Raw genomic sequence first — 17,692 nt, 5'->3', positions numbered from 1 at the left:
CCACTATACCTGCTCAGAAGCCACCTACACATTGAAGGTTCATCCCAACCCCTGGAGGGGAGTACGTGGGGTGTCTGACATTTTCTCGAACTAAGAACAAATATGTCCCTGAATTTTTTTGCACTCAGTTTTAAAATTGATAAAGTCTCTATTGCTGTTCCTTTCTACTACCCATTCCCACTTGCTGCTTCACAAAATCAGACCGTTTTGCTGCACCTCCTTGCAACATACTGTCACAAGGGATGTCCTCTTCTTCCCTTTTAGGGAAAGTTGCAAGGACTCTTCATAACCTACGCATTCACCATTGTAAATCTTTGGGCAAGACTCCTAGGTGGTCTCTTGTAAACCTGTCAGTCCATAGACTAATACCACCGGAGGTACATCATTTTGCCACTAGTAGTTAAAACCTGTCATTAATTACATGGCAATTAAAGTGCGCCATAGTAAAATACGGTATATTAAGTAAAAAGTTAATGCACGTACATAAGCAATTGCGTAGCTCACCTGTATCATGAAGCATAGCTGTAATTGTATCTAGCGTAAGCCACCTCTAAAGCTCCACTATTAACCACTTTACTACCGGAGGATTTTGCTGTCTTGCGTCCAGGCCACTTTTTGCGATTCGGCGCTGTGCGACTTTAACTGACAATTGCGCGGTCGTGCGACGCCGTACCCAAACGAAATTTACGTCCTTTTTTCCCACAAACAGAGCTTTCTTTTGGTGGTATTTGATCACCTGTGCGCTTTTTACTTTTTGCACTATAAACAAAAAAAAGAGCGTTTATTTTGAAAAAATAACAATATTTTAAACATTTTTTTATATGAAATCCCCCCCAAAAAAAATGTAAAAATCTAATTTTTTTAAAATTTTTGGCCAATTTGTTTTCTGCTACCTATGTTTGGTAAAAAAAATCATGATAAGCGTATTTTGATTGGTTTGCGCAAAAGTTATTGCGTTTACTAACTACGGGAAAGATTTCTGTCATTTTTGGTGGGTTTTTTTTAACGAGTAATGGCGGCAATCTGCGATTTTTTTTTTTTTTTTTGCGGGAGTGCGACATTGCGGCGGACAGATCGGACCCTTGACTGACATTTTTGACACTTTTGGGGGTACCAGTGACATTACTGCAGTAATCAGTGCTATATATATGCACTGTTACTGTAAAAATGACACTGGCAGGGAAGGGGTTCATTTTATTGGAGAGGGAGGGGTTAATGTATGCCTGGTGCTTACTGACGTGTGGGGGGGGGGGTGTGACTGAGTGACAGAAGGACAGATCGGATGTTCAGCTATGCTGAACACTCCGATCTGTCAGTCCCTGTCACTTAGGAGATCCGCCCGCTCTGTTTACACAGGCGGGCGGATCTCCTCACTCGATTCCCCGACCGGGCCAGAGCAGCGGCGATCGCCGCTGCTCCTCCCCTGGCCCGACTCCCGCTGTGACTGAATACAGCGGGAGCGAGCCTCCGGCGGGACGGGATCGTGCCACATTGCCGCAGTAGCAGCAATGTGAGCAGGGTTGAAGTGGTTAATATAACTTTTATATTGATGGGAACGCCGACTAGAGGTTATAATACATATAGAGGGTTTTATTTTTTAGAGGGAGGGAGGTAGGTTTTAATCACTGAAACAGAGGAAGACGCATGCTACATCAGAGTGGGGAATGGAGAGGAGGAATAAGACCTCAGGATCCCCATAATGCCCCTAAATGCTTTCCCAGAAAGGGATAAGGAAGAGGTACAGAGGATGTAGGGGAGGGCAAAGGAAAAAGAAAACCATTTTAGGAGCAGTTATTTTAAACCTAAGTAATATCTACTTTTTTTTTCTGAAAAAGAACTTGGGGTATTGAACTTAGGACTATAATATGCCGTGGATACCAACATAAACAAGTTCAAGGCATACGATTTTTAAAGGTTGTCAGAAAATGTAATAAAAAATATTATGCAGGAAAACAAGGAGCGGTGGATCAAAATAATTCAGAGTTCACTCCTAGTGGGTTGAGAAATCAGTCTACTTTTAACCCCAAAGTGGAAAACAAAATGTATTTTTTAGATGTTTTTAAATCAAGGAACTAGAAAAAAGAAAAACATTGTTATAGAGCCAGCAAATAATGAATGGAAATTGTGGTCCCAAACAAGGTTGATTATCCAGTTCTGAATTGGAAGGTTTTGCCCCCTTAATGACCAGGCCTTTTTTGCGATTTGGAACTGCGTTACTTTAACGTAAAATTGCGTGCCCCCCCCACAAATAGAGCTTTCTTTTGATGGTATTTGATCACCTCTGTGATTTCTATTTTTTGCGCTATAAACAAAAAAAGCGACATTTCTGAAAAAACAATATTTTTCACATTCTGCTATATAACATTCCCCAAAAAAATAGAAAAATCTAAATTTCTCTTACGTCCTCCGACAGTCGCCGCCTCTTCATATTCGTCACATATGGGGTATTAGACTTTGCTCCGAAGGAGTAGCTAGGCAACAGAATATGTTAACATTAAAGCTTTTAACATATCCCACCCTCAAGGGGTGGTCCCCTCAGTCAATACCCTCCTACTTCCTGCAACCATATCTCAGTTTCAATGTCTAGCTTGTCAGGAGTGGCTGGCTCTCTCTGTGCTGGGGCTTTGTGCCCCAGACTCTTTCTTCTTTTTTGATTTTTTGTTTGAGTTTTCTCTCTACCTTTACTTAGCTGTTCTTTTTGTCAGCGTTAGTTAGTTCTTCGGATGAAGAGGATCATGCGGGCTGGGTCTCGGGCTGATCCCCCTGGTCGCAGGTCGTGGGTCAGTGGCTTCCCAGCCTGCCATCGAGCGTTCAGCCAGGTAACGCTCCTGGCACAGTGAACGACCCATCCCTGTTCGGTGCAGGGATGATTGGTGAGGTGGCTACCTCACTGGACGCTGTGCGGTTTCATAACCCCCATTCTGTGCGTCTTGTATGCGACTCTCCCTGCCTCATGTGCAGCGGCTTGTTCGCCTGTGCGGGTCCCCCACGCCATTGTGAGGTAAGTGTATCTATGTGGGGACCTGTCTGTCTGGGGGGGTGTCAGTCTGGGACTGTGTAACCTGCCTCTGTGCACACTGTTTGTCTCCTATCACTCGGCTGCATGCTGTGGGCTGCAAGAGGGGGAGGGAGCTGTGTGACACTGTGTGTGTCAGCCTTGTCAGTGTGAGAAGCTGTGGGGCATGTTTTGGGCATGTTTGGGCACTATACAGCGATCGCTGCGGCGATCTGACATGTTTTTTTATACATGGATGACGTGTGCATTACTGTACTGTGGAGCGGTGGTTTCGGCGCCAAACGGCGCCATTTTGCCTGCATTCGCTCCGGCCGCATGTTCTACATGCATGGCGGCCATTTTCTTGTAGCCTCCCATAGGCTTTCATAGAGCGCCCTGGCAGCATCACTTCCTCTTCTTCAGGAACACCGATCGAGGCAGCAGCAGCGGCGAGGGTCTCCTCAGGTTATATCCTTCTTATCCATTGCCTGTGTCAGTTTTATTGTCCCTGTGGGGGTCTCATTGTGCTTGTGTGTGGTGCGGTGGGCTGCGCTCGCCGCGCTTGTTAAAGGGGCAGTTAACCCTTTATTATCCGGCATTTGTAATAGGGGCAATGGATTCTCAGGAGGGCAAATTTCCTACCGCCTTGGTGGAAAGCCAGGGAACCGCTGTTTCCCCCCCAGGGGGGGATTTAGCCACTATTGTGGCTGGCCTTGCTGCTCAGGTGCAGATGCTGGTGGCTGCTCAATCTACTAAAAGACCCAGAGTTGCTCTTTCCTCTGATTCTGAGGGTGAAGGTGATGGGGCTGTTATGGCGGGGGCCTCCTTATCGGGGTCCCGCTCCTCCCTGGATCTAGTGGGGTCCGAGGTGGAGGCTGAAGTTGAAGGGGTTGATAATTCTCCCCCTGGCTCGCCTGAAGAGCTTGCAATCATGGATGAATTGATTGCTTCCATAAAACAAACGCTGCGTTTGCAGGATGAAGTGTGTCCCCCCGCTGCCTTGGCGGCTTATGGGACGCAGAGAAAACGCAGGACGCCGCAGGTTTTTCCCTGCAATGATGATTTTCAGCGCGCTGTTAAGGAACAATGGCGCAATCTGCGCAAACCTTTTGCTGTACCAAGTAGGTTCAAGCTGCGTTATCCTTTCTCGCCTTCCACTGACGAAAGGTGGTGTGTGCCACCCCCAGTGGATCACGCAGTTGCGGTTTTAAACAAATCCACTGCGATTCCTGCAGAGGATTCCCCTGTGTTCCGTGATGCCACGGATAGGAGATTGGAGTCTCTTGCCCGTCATACTTATTCTGTTACGGGTTCTATGCTTAAGGCTCTGTTTGCCTCTCTCATGGCGGCCCAGGCGGTCGCAAGTTGGACGCAGATGCTTAGGCGCGTCCTAGTGGCCGATTCGGCCTCGCCGGCGACCCTGGATTTGGTGGATCAAATCCACCAGGGTGTCGTGTATCTGTGTGACGCGGACTTGGACCTAGTCCCGTTGGCTGCACGTGTGCACAGCGTGGCGGTGTTGTCTCGCCGCCTGGTTTGGTTGAAATGTTGGTCGGTGGACCAGTCTTCACGTAAGACCTTAGCCAATCTACCTTATGATGGGTCTCGCCTTTTTGGGGAGTCCTTGGATGTGTTGATTAAGGGGATCACCGGAGGTAAGAGCACTCTCTTGCCCCATTTCCCCAAGGCTAAGGGGGCTTCTGGGAAGAAGCATGCTAATTTTCGGCCCCCTCAGGGGTCCTTTCGTGCCTTTCGGTCGCACTACAAGGGCAAACCGTTCAAAGGTCAAGGCTCTCAGAAGAAGCCCTGGTCTGGAAAACAGAAGTCCGGTCAATCCGGATCCGCAGCCCATAACAGTGCGGCCTGAAGGGGCTCCCTCACCCAGTTTTGGGGTGGGGGGACGCTTGCTCGGTTTTCTTCAGCCCTGGTTGGCCTGCGTGCGGGACAGATGGGTTCAGGAGATCGTTCGATCTGGTTACAAGATCGAGTTTCTCTCTCGGTCGGAGAGCAGATTTTTTCCCTCAAATCTTCAACTGTCTCCAGAGCGTTTACGGGACCTGCACCTGGCGGTGCGGGACCTGAGGGCTCAGGGAGTGGTAGTTCCGGTGCCTCATCGGGACAGATTTCGGGGGTTTTATTCCAATCTGTTCACCGTGCCCAGAAAGGAGGGCAAGGTTCGTCCAATTCTGGACTTGAAGGCTCTGAACCGCTCTGTGCGGGTTCGCAAGTTCCGCATGGAATCCCTGCGGTCGGTGGTGGCTGCCCTGGTTCCGGGGGAATTCATGGCCTCCATCGATTTGAAGGATGCGTATCTTCACATCCCCATTTTCGAGGGTCGCCAGAGGTACCTTCGATTTGCCATTGCGGAGGATCACTACCAGTTCGTGGCGTTGCCTTTTGGTCTCGCCTCGGCTCCGCGGGTCTTCACCAAGGTGCTTGCACCGGTTCTGGCATTATTGAGGGCCCAGGGCATTTCTGTCCTGGGGTATCTGGACGACATTCTGGTTCGGTCTGTGACCAGCCAGGGTCTGGAGAAGGACCTGTCTGTCACGATGCAAACTCTGCAGGAGTTTGGTTGGACGATAAATTTTCCAAAGTCGACACTGAGTCCGTCGGTTCGTCTTCCCTACCTGGGAATGATTCTGGACTCGGTGCAGGAGAAGGTCTTCCTGCCGGAAGACAAACTCAGAACTCTTCAGGAGGAAGTCAGGTCCCTCAGGGACGTTCCGCACTCGTCTCTGCGGACGTGCATGAGATGTCTGGGATTGATGGTCTCGGCCTTCGTGGCGATTCCCTTCGCCCATTTTCACTCGTGGGGTCTCCAAGCGGAGATCCTGTCCATGTGGGACGGGCGACCTCAATCTCTGGATCTTCAAATCTCGTTGAGTCATCGCACCAGAAGAGACCTTCTGTGGTGGCTCCAGTCCCCGATGGTGTCCGGGGGCAAGTCGTTTCGTCCTATCTCGTGGACGGTAATCACCACGGATGCCAGCCTGTCGGGCTGGGGTGGTGTTCTGGGCGTTCTGTCCGCCCAGGGGACTTGGTCGGAGGGGGAGTCCTCCCTTCCGATCAACATTCTGGAATTGCGTGCGATAAGTCTCTGTCTTCATCGCTGGACGGACCGCCTGCAGGGCTGCAGACGGACAATGCCACGGAAGTCTTCCTCGGGGAAGGTTTATTACCGTACTTGGAAGGCCTATTTTGCTTGGTGTGAGTCCAGGGGGTTTTCTCCCCGCACGTACTCGGTTTCCCGAGTGCTGTCCTTCCTTCAAACGGGTGTCGATCAGCGTTTGGCGCTGGCTACGAAAAAGGGTCAGGTGTCTGCGCTGGCCGTTCTGTTTCAACGTCCCGTGGCTTCCAACTCCTTGGTTGGCACTTTTGTTCAGGGTGTGCGGCATCTGGTTCCTCCTAGGAGGGATCCTCTGCCCCCTTGGGACTTGAATCTCGTTCTATCTGTGTTACAACGTGCTCCTTTTGAACAGATCAGGGAGATCTCGTTGTCTATGTTGTCCAAAAAGGTCGCCTTTTTGGTTGCGATCACTTCGGCTCGCAGAGTGTCGGAGCTGGCGGCTTTGTCCTGCAAGTCTCCGTATCTGGTTGTTCATTTGGATAAGGTGGTCTTGCGACCTAATCCTTCTTTTCTTCCGAAACGAGTTTCGGAATTCCATCTTAATGAGGATATTGTCTTGCCTTCGCTATGCGCGAAGCCTAAACATCCACAGGAGGTGAGATTACATTCTTTGGTTGTTGTTCGGGCGATAAGGGTTTACCTTAAATCGACTGAGTCTTTTCGAAAGACGGACTCCTTGTTTGTTCTTCCAGAGGGTCCTCGGAAGGGCATGGCGGCGTCGGCCTCTACCATCGCCAAATGGATCAGGCAGACCATTGAACAGGCGTATGCCTTGCAGGGGAAGGTTCCCCCTGTGCCTGTGAAGGCGCACTCTACTAGATCTCTGAGTACGTCTTGGGCCTGTCGTCATGGGGCTTCTGTAGCCCAGGTGTGTAAGGCGGCGACCTGGTCGACCGTGCATACTTTCACAAAATTCTACAAAGTAGATGTTCAGGCATCGGCGGATGCTTCCTTTGACCGCAAGGTTCTTAGTGCGGCAATTCCCTAGAGTCCCTTGTTGGGGACCTCTGGCTGTTGGGATAAGTTTTTTTTTTTATCCCCTGGTTATTTGTCTTTTCCTGGGTTGTTGCTCCTGTTGAGCACTTGTTTTTCCTGTTGCCCAGCTGGTTTCCTTCCTTTGGTAAGGTTCCTTTCTTTGATGCGGAGACTGCGTTGCCTTTCGGCGCGGATGCGTTTCCCACCCCTCATGTTTGCACTGCTTTGGGACGTCCCCATATGTGACGAATATGAAGAGGCGGCGACTGTCGGAGGACGTAAGAGAAAACGGAATTTTTGTAAAATCTTACCTGTAAAATTCCTTTCTCTGAGTCCTCCGACAGTCGCCGCCCCCGCCCCTCTTTTGGGGTTTGGTTGTATACTCTACTGCTATTCCACTGAAACTGAGATATGGTTGCAGGAAGTAGGAGGGTATTGACTGAGGGGACCACCCCTTGAGGGTGGGATATGTTAAAAGCTTTAATGTTAACATATTCTGTTGCCTAGCTACTCCTTCGGAGCAAAGTCTAATACCCCATATGTGACGAATATGAAGAGGCGGCGACTGTCGGAGGACTCAGAGAAAGGAATTTTACAGGTAAGATTTTACAAAAATTCAGTTTTTTCATCCTTTTAGGCCAATTAGTATTCTGCTTCATATTTTTGGTAAAAAAAAAAAAATCGCAATAAGCGTATTTTGATTGCGCAAAAGGTATCGCGTCTGCAAACTAGGGGAAAGATTTATGTCAGTTTTCTAACTGTGGGGTGAGGGACTTGTGAAATGATCATAGAGATCCTATATATAAGGTTCACAGGTACTCTGTGATCATTTCAGAGAGAACGGTCAGCCCCCCAGCACAACTCCCGTGACCGACGTACCCCTACGTCGTTGCGCGCAGCCGAGCCAGCCTGCCACAGTAAAACTGCGTCGGGCGGTCGGCAAGTGGTTATAATAGTAAGAGCCTTAACAACATGGTAAAGAAAAGTGACTACGAAGGATGATTGTATTTAGTCACAGCGGATGTGGATTCCTTGTACACCAATATAAAACAGGCACACAACCTAGATATACAGTAAGATGGACTTTATATAAAGAGTCGGGCCTAAGAATTAAGCAAATATAGTTTTTATGGGAAGCTTTTGAATTGATAATGAGTAGTAACTGTTGCTGGCAAGTAAAATGTTCTATAGACGGAAAAAGGGCATAGCCATAAGAGCAGTGCCTTGCAAAAGTATTCGGCCCCCTTGAACTTTGCAACCTTTTGCCACATTTCAGGCTTCAAACATAAAGATATAAAACTGTTATTTTTTGTGAAGAATCAACAAGAAGTGGGATACAATCATGAAGTGTAACGAAATTTATTTGATATTTCAAACTTTAACAAATAAAAAACTGAAAAATTGGGCGTGCAAAATTATTCAGCCCCTTTACTTCAGTGCAGCAAACTCTCCAGAAGTTCAGTGAGGATCTCTGAATGATCCAATATTGACCTAAATGACTAATGATAAATAGAATCCACCTGTGTGTAATCAAGTCTCCGTATAAATGCACCTGCACTGTGATAGCCTCAGAGGTCCGTTTAAAGTGCAGAGAGCATCATGAAGAACAAGGAACACACCAGGCAGGTCCGAGATACTGTTGTGGAGAAATTTAAAGCTGGATTTGGATACATAAAGATTTCCCAAGCTTTAAACATCCCAAGGAGCACTGTGCAAGCGATAATATTGAAATGGAAGGAGTATCAGACCACTGCAAATCTACGAAGACCTGGCCATCCCTCTAAACTTTCAGCCCATACAAGGAGAAGACTGATCAGAGATGCAGCCAAGAGGCCCATGATCACTCTGGATGAACTGCAGAGATCTACAGCTGAGGTGGGAGACTCTGTCCATAGGACAACAATCAGTCGTATACTGCACAAATCTGGCCTTTATGGAAGAGTGGCAAGAAGAAAGCCATTTCTTAAAGATATCCATAAAAAGTGTTGTTTAAAGTTTGCCACAAGCCACCTGGGAGACACACCAAACATGTGGAAGAAGGTGCTCTGGTCAGATGAAACCAAAATCGAACCTTTTGGCAACAATGCAAAACGTTATGTTTGGCGTAAAAGCAATACAGCTCATCACCCTGAACACACCATCCCCACTGTCAAACACGGTGATGGCAGCATCATAGTTTGGACCTGCTTTTCTTCAGCAGGGACAGGGAAGATGGTTAAAATTGATGGGAAGATGGATGGAGCCAAATACAGGACCATTCTGGAAGAAAACCTGATAGAGTCTGCAAAAGACCTGAGACTGGGACGAAGATTTGTCTTCCAACAAGACAATGATCCAAAACCTAAAGTAAAATCTACAATGCAATGGTTCACAAATAAACATATCCAGGTGTTAGAATGGCCAAGTCAAAGTCCAGACCTGAATCCAATCGAGAATCTGTGGAAAAAACTGAAAACTGCTGTTCACAAACGCTCTCCATCCAACCTCACTGAGCTCGAGCTGTTTTGCAAGGAGGAATGGGCAAAAATTTCAGTCTCTCGATTGTGCAAAACTGATAGGGACATACCCCAAGCGACTTACAGCTGTAATCGCAGCAAAAGGTGGCGCAACAAAGTATTAACTTAAGGGGGCTGAATAATTTTGCACGCCCAATTGAAAAAGTTTGAAATATCCAAAAAATTTCGTTCCACTTCATGATTGTGTCCCACTTGTTGTTGATTCTTCACAAAAAATTAGTTTTATATCTTTGAAGCCTGAAATGTGGCAAAAGGTCGAAAAGTTCAAGGGGGCCGAATACTTTCGCAAAGCACTGTAGATGATCTAGTCCTTGTATGGGAAGGTACTCGGGCTTACTGATCGTAATGGTCACATTCCATGCTTAGTGGATGGGGGGGTTACTCAAGGACCTACTGATGCGCATGTGGAGGAACTGTAAGGAAGAGGATTTTGACTCACAGGCTGATACCCTGATATATGCAAAAAAAAAAATGAAATAAAAACAAATTCCTTGATGATAAAAAAAAATACATGTGAAATCAAACGGTTGTGCACAGAGACACCCAGAAGGAAAAATAACACACTTTGAATTGGGCACTACGGGTAAATAATATGAAATCAAGCAGTTTATTTCCGGTGACAGTACCCATGCTACCTACATACTTTAGTGCCCTTGTGGCCTCCAGGTAGAACAACCAGAAAGTTGGAGATACAGTACATATAGGAGAGCATATAAATAATAAAGGTTTTTCGTTAACTTAGTGTCTCAAACCATTTTAGAGTTCACCACAATAGAAACCCAAGGGTATTATCTTTTTGTTGAATTAGTAAAATGTAAAAGCATTGGAGGGGTGCAAACATGAAAAGTGCTGTATCAAAAAGACACGCTGGATTCGTGAGTTGGAGATATTGAGCCCAGCGGGTTTAAATAGATATTGATTTAAATTTTGTATTTCTATCTCTAGATGCGTGTGTATTTTCATATATATATATATATATATATATATATATATATATATATGTGTGTGTGTGTGTGTGTATGTGTATATATATATATATATATATATATATAATTTCTCAAAAGTAAGTGCACCCCTCAGATTTTTTTAAATATTTTATTATATCCTTTCATGTGACAACACTGAAGAAATTACACTTTGCTATAATGTAAAATAGTGAGTGTAAATTTGCTGTCCCCTTAAAATAACTCAACACACAGCGATTGTCTAAATCACTGGCAACAAAAGTGAGTACACCCTTAAGTAAAAATTTCAACATTGGGCCCAAAGTGTCAATATTTTTTGTGGCCAGCATTATTTTCCAGCACTGCCTTAACCCTCTTGGGCATGGAGTTCACCAGAGCTTCACAAGTTGCCACTGGAGTTCTCTTCCACTCCTCCATGACTCCATCACAGAGCTGGCGGATGTTAGAGACCTTCCTCCACCTTCCATTAAAGGATACCCCTCAGATGCTCAATGGGGTTTAGGTCTGGAGACATGCTTGGCCAGTCCATCACCTTTACCCTCAGCTTCTTTAGCAAGGCAGTGGTTGTCTTGGAGGTGTGTTTGGGGTTATCATGTTGGAATACTGCCCTTCTGCCCAGTCTCTGAAGAGAGGGGATCATGCTCTGCTTCAGTATGTCACAGTACATGTTGGCATTCATGGTTCCCTCAATGAACTGTAGGTCCCCAGTGCTGGCAGCACTCATGCAGCCCCAGACCATGACACTCCCACCACCATGCTTGACTGTATGCAAGACACATTTGTCTTTTTACTCCTCACCTGGTTGCCGCCACACACGCTTGACACCATCTGTACCAAATAAGTTTATCTTGGTCTCATCAGACCACAGGGCATGGTTCCAGTAATCCATGTCCTTAGTCTGCTTGTCTTCAGCAAATTGTTTGCGGGCTTTCTTGTGCATCAACTTTATAAAAGTCTTCCTTCTGGGACGACAGCCATGCAGACCAATTTGATGCAGTGTGCGGCGTATGGTCTGAGCACTGACAGGTTGACCCCCCCCATCCCTTAAACCTCTGCAACAATGCTGGCAGCAGTCATACGTTGATTTCCCAAAGACAACCTCTGGATATGACACTGAGCACCTGCTCTCAACTTTTGGTCAACCATGCGAGGCCTGTTCTCAGTGGAACCTATCCTTGTAAACCGCTGTATGGTCTTGGCCACCGTGCTGCAGCTCATTTTCAGGGTCTTGGCAATCTTCTTATAGCCTAGGCCATCTTTATGTTGAGCAACAATTCTTCTTTTCAGATCCTCAGAGTTTTGCCATGAGGTGCCATGTTGAACTTCCTGTGACCAGTATGAGAGAGAGAGAGAGAGAGAGTGAACACACTTGCTCCCCATTCACACCAGGGGAGGGAAAATAGCTAATTGGGCCCAATTTGGACATTTTCACTTAGGGGTGTGCTCACCTTTGTTGCCAGCAGTTTAGACAATAATGGCTGTGGCTGTGTATTGAGTTATTTGGAGGGGACAACACATTTACACTGTTATATAAGCTGAATACTCACTACTTTACATTGTAGCAAAGTGTCTTTTGTCTTCAGTGTTGTCACATGAAAAGATATAATAAAATATTTACAAAAATGTGAGGGGTGTATTCACTTTTGTGAGATACTGTGTGTGTGTGTGTGTGTATATATATATATACAGTGGGTACGGAAAGTATTCAGACCCCCTTAAATTTTTCACTCTTTGTTATATTGCAGCCATTTGCTAAAATCATTTAAGTTCATTCTTCTTCCTCATGAATGTACACACAGCTCCCCATATTGAAGGAAAAACACAGAATTGTTGACATTGTTGCAGATTTATTAAAAAAGAAAAACTGAAATATCACATCGTACTAAGTATTCAGACCCTTTGCTGTGACACTCATATATTTAACTCAGGTGCTTTCCATTTCTTCCGATCATCCTTGAGATGGTTCTACACCTTCATTTGAGTCCAGCTGTGTTTGATTATACTGATTGGACTTGATTAGGAAAGCCACACACCTGTCTATATAAGACCTTCCAGATCACAATGCATGTCAGAGCAAATGAGAATCATGAGGTCAAAGGAACTGCCTGAAGAGCTCAGAGACAGAATTGTGGCAAGGCACAGAATCTGGCCAAGGTTACAAAAAGATTTCTGCTGCACTAAAGGTTCCTAAGAGCACAGTGGCCTCCATAATCCTCAAATGGAAGACGTTTGGGACGACCAGAACCCTTCCTAGAGCTGGCCGTCCGGCCAAACTGAGCTATCGGGGGAGAAGAGCCTTGGTGAGAGAGGTAAAGAAGAACCCAAAGATCACTGTGGCTGAGCACCAGAGATGCAGTCAGGAGATGGGAGAAAGTTGTAGAAAGTCAACCATTACTGCAGCTCTCCACCAGTCGGGGCTTTATGGCAGAGTGGCCCGATGGAAGCCTCTCCTCAGTGTAAGACACATGAAAGCCCGCATGGAGTTTGCTAAAAAACACCTGAAGGACTCCAAGATGGTGAGAAATAAGATTCTCTGGTCTGATGAGACCAAAATAGAACTTTTTGGCCTTAATTCTAAGCGGTATGTGTGGAGAAAACCAGGCACTGCTCATCACCTGTCCAATACAGTCCCAACAGTGAAGCATGGTGGTGGCAGCATCATGCTGTGGGGGTGTTTTTCAGCTGCAGGGACAGGACGACTGGTTGCAATCGAGGGAAAGATGAATGCGGCCAAGTACAGGGATATCCTGGACAAAAACCTTCTCCAGAGTGCTCTGGACCTCAGACTGGGCCGAAGGTTTACCTTCCAACAAGACAATGACCCTAAGCACACAGCTAAAATAACGATGGAGTGGCTTCACAACAACTCCAAATGGCCCAGCCAGAGCCCTGACTTAAACCCAATTGAGCATCTCTGGAGAGACCTAAAAATGGCTGTCCACCAACGTTTACCATCCAACCTGACAGAACTGGAGAGGATCTGCAAGGAGGAATGGCCGAGGATCCCCAAATCCAGGTGTGAAAGACTTGTTGCATCTTTCCCAAAAAGACTCCTGGCTGTATTAGATCAAAAGGGGGCTTCTACTAAATACTGAGCAAAGGGTCTGAATACTTAGGACCATGTGATATTTCAGTTTTTCTTTTTTAATAAATCTGCAACAATGTCAACAATTCTGTGTTTTTCTGTCAGTATGGGGTGCTATGTGTACATTCATGAGGAAGAAGAATGAACCTAAATGATTTTAGCAAATGTATAACAGGGGGGAGTACCGCGCTTAAAAGGTGCTTAGTGCATGTTATTCATACATTTAATAATTTACTTTCAGTGCTTTCAAATGTTTAAAATAAAATATAAATATTCTCCAGTGTATAAAATTATATAAATATTCTTCAGTGCATAAAATTTAAAAAAATTCTCATTAATAAATAAAATATTTCTTACAAGTGATGTAAATATGTGCTATAAACAATCCTTAAATATATCAAAATTTGTAAAAATGAAACATAAAAATAAAATGCCAGTGATAAATTATGTGCTTATAAGTTTCCAATAATTAAATAGTTCAAAAGTGAAAAAGTGCCAAAGTGTCCTTGTATATATAAATAAAATGGTGTATATTCAAACGCCTTTTCTTTCCCAAAATTCATGCAGGTGCTCTTCCATGCAGTGGCCACTAGGTGTCCTAAGCGCTCACCTCAATTGGCTTTATAACCAGCTTTGTATGGTATCATATGTAATCCTCCTTTTCTATGGTTGATGGGTCCGGTCACTAATTCTCACACTTATCCCTTTTAACGCGATATTCCAGGGGGTGTGTGTGGAGCCTTTGAATCTCCAAAATAAATGGGGCCACAATAGTGAGGTACCGTTTGGTGATTTTATTAAAAGAGATAAAAATAACAGACTCACATTTTCCTTCGTCTTTGCCAATGCATAACAATTGTAATGTCGCTACGTCACTTCCGGTTTGGCGTCCTACGCGTTACGCTGCGTGCCCACACAGCTTCTTCCAGGGATACCTTGCCTACCATTGTGACGTTCTATTTATATCACTGAAGCCGGAAATAGGTTTTCCGCCATATTTGTTGTTTATATAAGATTTAATAAGAACCGGAAGTGGTGCTATGGCCATTTTCTTGGAGTCTATTACGACATCGTTCCCCTTACTCTCTTTTTCTCCACATCTATAAATAATACACTAATATTGCATATTCCCCTTTACCATTAAAATCCTTTTATTCATTATAATAACGTTAAAATCCATATCTAAACCCAAATTAATCTAAAATAAAAACCGGAAGTGATGTATCGGCGAATCCATATACTCAATGATATAATATTGTATACAATCACTATGTAATTATGTGGATCATTATACATTCCATTTGATGTATTATTGTTCTTCTATATCTTAAATCTACCCTTAACTTTATAATGACCTATTATTATTGTATTATATTTCATCTTCACCTACTTTTACTATGCTCCATTTATATTATTATTATATCCAACTTTTTTCCTTATTTCTTATTTTTGTCAGACTTAAGTACACTTTTACTTCTTTTCTTATATATATTAGGACTTTTTGGGGTATATTTTCTCTACGTTCTTCGTCCAATATTTTATAAAACCTAAAATTTTAAAAGATTAAAATCTTCCTCTAAAATAATTTTCTAAAAATTACTTATAAAACAATTCACATCAAATTCAATATTTAACCCATTTGGTGTTAAACAATCCAGTGTGATTCAAAGGCTCCACACACACCCCCTGGAATATCGCGTTAAAAGGGATAAGTGTGAGAATTAGTGACCGGACCCATCAACCATAGAAAAGGAGGATTACATATGATACCATACAAAGCTGGTTATAAAGCCAATTGAGGTGAGCGCTTAGGACACCTAGTGGCCACTGCATGGAAGAGCACCTGCATGAATTTTGGGAAAGAAAAGGCGTTTGAATATACACCATTTTATTTATATATACAAGGACACTTTGGCACTTTTTCACTTTTGAACTATTTAATTATTGGAAACTTATAAGCACATAATTTATCACTGGCATTTTATTTTTATGTTTCATTTTTACAAATTTTGATATATTTAAGGATTGTTTATAGCACATATTTACATCACTTGTAAGAAATATTTTATTTATTAATGAGAATTTTTTTAAATTTTATGCACTGAAGAATATTTATATAATTTTATACACTGGAGAATATTTATATTTTATTTTAAACATTTGAAAGCACTGAAAGTAAATTATTAAATGTATGAATAACATGCACTAAGCACCTTTTAAGCGCGGTACTCCCCCCTGTTATACATTTCTGAATTGTGTAGGTTACCAATAACAGTACCTGCAGCTTTAAAGGAATTTAGGATTCATATAAAGTGACAGCGCGAGAATTTCACCAACCCAATAGATTTTAGCAAATGGCTGCAATATAACAAAGAGTGAAAAATATAAGGGGGTCTGAATACTTTCCGTACCCACTGTGTGTATGTGTGTATATATATATATATATATATATATATATATATATATATATATATATATATGTGTGTGTGTTTTATATATTTTTTTTTTTTTATTTTTTTTTTTTCATGAAAATTATTCACCATTCTTTTAGATTTATTTTAATATTTTATGGATAGGGAGATGTTAATGGTTTGTTCAAATTGCATTTTAACAACTTTCCAGCATATACGGCGGCAGGTTTCCGCGAAACGACCTACCCATATGGCGAATGGGCGCACGCCTATTCGCCAGAGGGGAAGCTGATCTGCGGGGCTGCCGGGCACCCGCGATCGCTCCCCGTGGAGACAGAATGGCGGTCTACCATTGTTAACACGGCAGACCGCTGTTCTGTCAGCAATTAACACAGGGCTCCTGTTATCCTCCTGTTTAGGAACACAGATTTCTGTGTTCATTCCATAAGTCCATCCCCCACACAGAAAGCACCTCCTATGGGAAGTGATGGCAAACCTTGGCACCCCAGATTTTTGGAACTACATTTCCCATGATGCTCATGCACTCTGCAGTGTAGTTGAGCATCACGGGAAATGTAGTTTCAAAACATTCTTCGGTGCCAAGGTTCGCCATCACTGCCCTAGGGACAAATTTAACCCTTTGAACGCCCCTGGTGTTAACCCCTTCCCTGCCAGTGCTATCAGTACAGTAACAGTGCATATTTTTAGCATTGATTACTGCAGTAATTTCACTGGTCCCCCCAAAAGTGTCAGGTGTCCGATCTCTCCGCCGCAATGTCAAAAATATGTAGCAGAATACAAATTGGCCTAAAACGATGAAAAATTAAATTTTTAATTTTTTTTTTTTTTTTTTATTGGGAATGTTCGAATAGCAGAAATTGAAAAATATTGTTTTTTTTCCCAGATATGTTTTTTTTTTCTTTATAGTGCAACAAATAAAAATCGTAGAGGTGATCAAAAGCCACCAAAGAAAGCTCTATTTGTAGGGAAAAGGGGACATTGATTTTATTTGGGTACAGTGTCGCATGACTGCGCAATTATCAGTTAAACTGACACAGTGGCGAATCGCAAAAAATGGGCTCGTCATTAAGGGGCAAAACCTTCTAGTCCAGAAGTGGTTAATGTTGCACTCATTGATGGCACTGTGCAATATATTTATATGGAGTAGCTTTACAACCGCTAAAAAAAAAGACTACATTATCTATGTGGCTCACACTATAAGGGTTTACCTATAGAGGGCGCTAAGTAATAAGTATATATGGAGTGTACAAACCTCTTTTTAGCATGAACCCACCATGTTTTAACCACATTATAATAATGGGGTCCGGTTTTAGGATTTTCGGTAATTTGATAGGTGTCGGGTATAATGAGATCCATATGTTTTCAATTGGGTGTAGTAGGCGGGTTTTACTTTTTAGAACAGCCGGAGCTGGAGGTTACACGCTCCTAAAGACCTCATTCACTGATGATAAAACGCGTTGGATACGAACTTCTGTTAATGTCCTATCCACTTTTTGAAGTGCACGCTGGTTTCCAAGTAAAGTGGTGTTTCCTGATCCATGTATTTACTTATGTAAGTGCATTGGCTTTTACATTTTTTACTTTAATAAACTGT

The 17,692-nt window shown here is 43.8% G+C and overlaps 1 protein-coding gene across 2 annotated transcripts in view; it reads left to right on the top strand.

The window, feature by feature from the left end:
* The window catches only part of TDRD7 (tudor domain containing 7), a 314,213-nt gene that overhangs the window by 281,920 nt on the left and 14,601 nt on the right, over positions 1-17,692 (top strand). The window lies entirely within an intron of this gene.

This window comes from Pelophylax lessonae (genome assembly GCF_965119305.1).
Source record: "Pelophylax lessonae genome assembly, chromosome: 1".
Classification (NCBI taxonomy): Eukaryota; Metazoa; Chordata; class Amphibia; order Anura; family Ranidae; genus Pelophylax; species Pelophylax lessonae.
The sequence above is the reverse complement of the archived record's forward strand: the minus strand, read 5'-3'. Positions and strand labels throughout refer to the sequence as shown.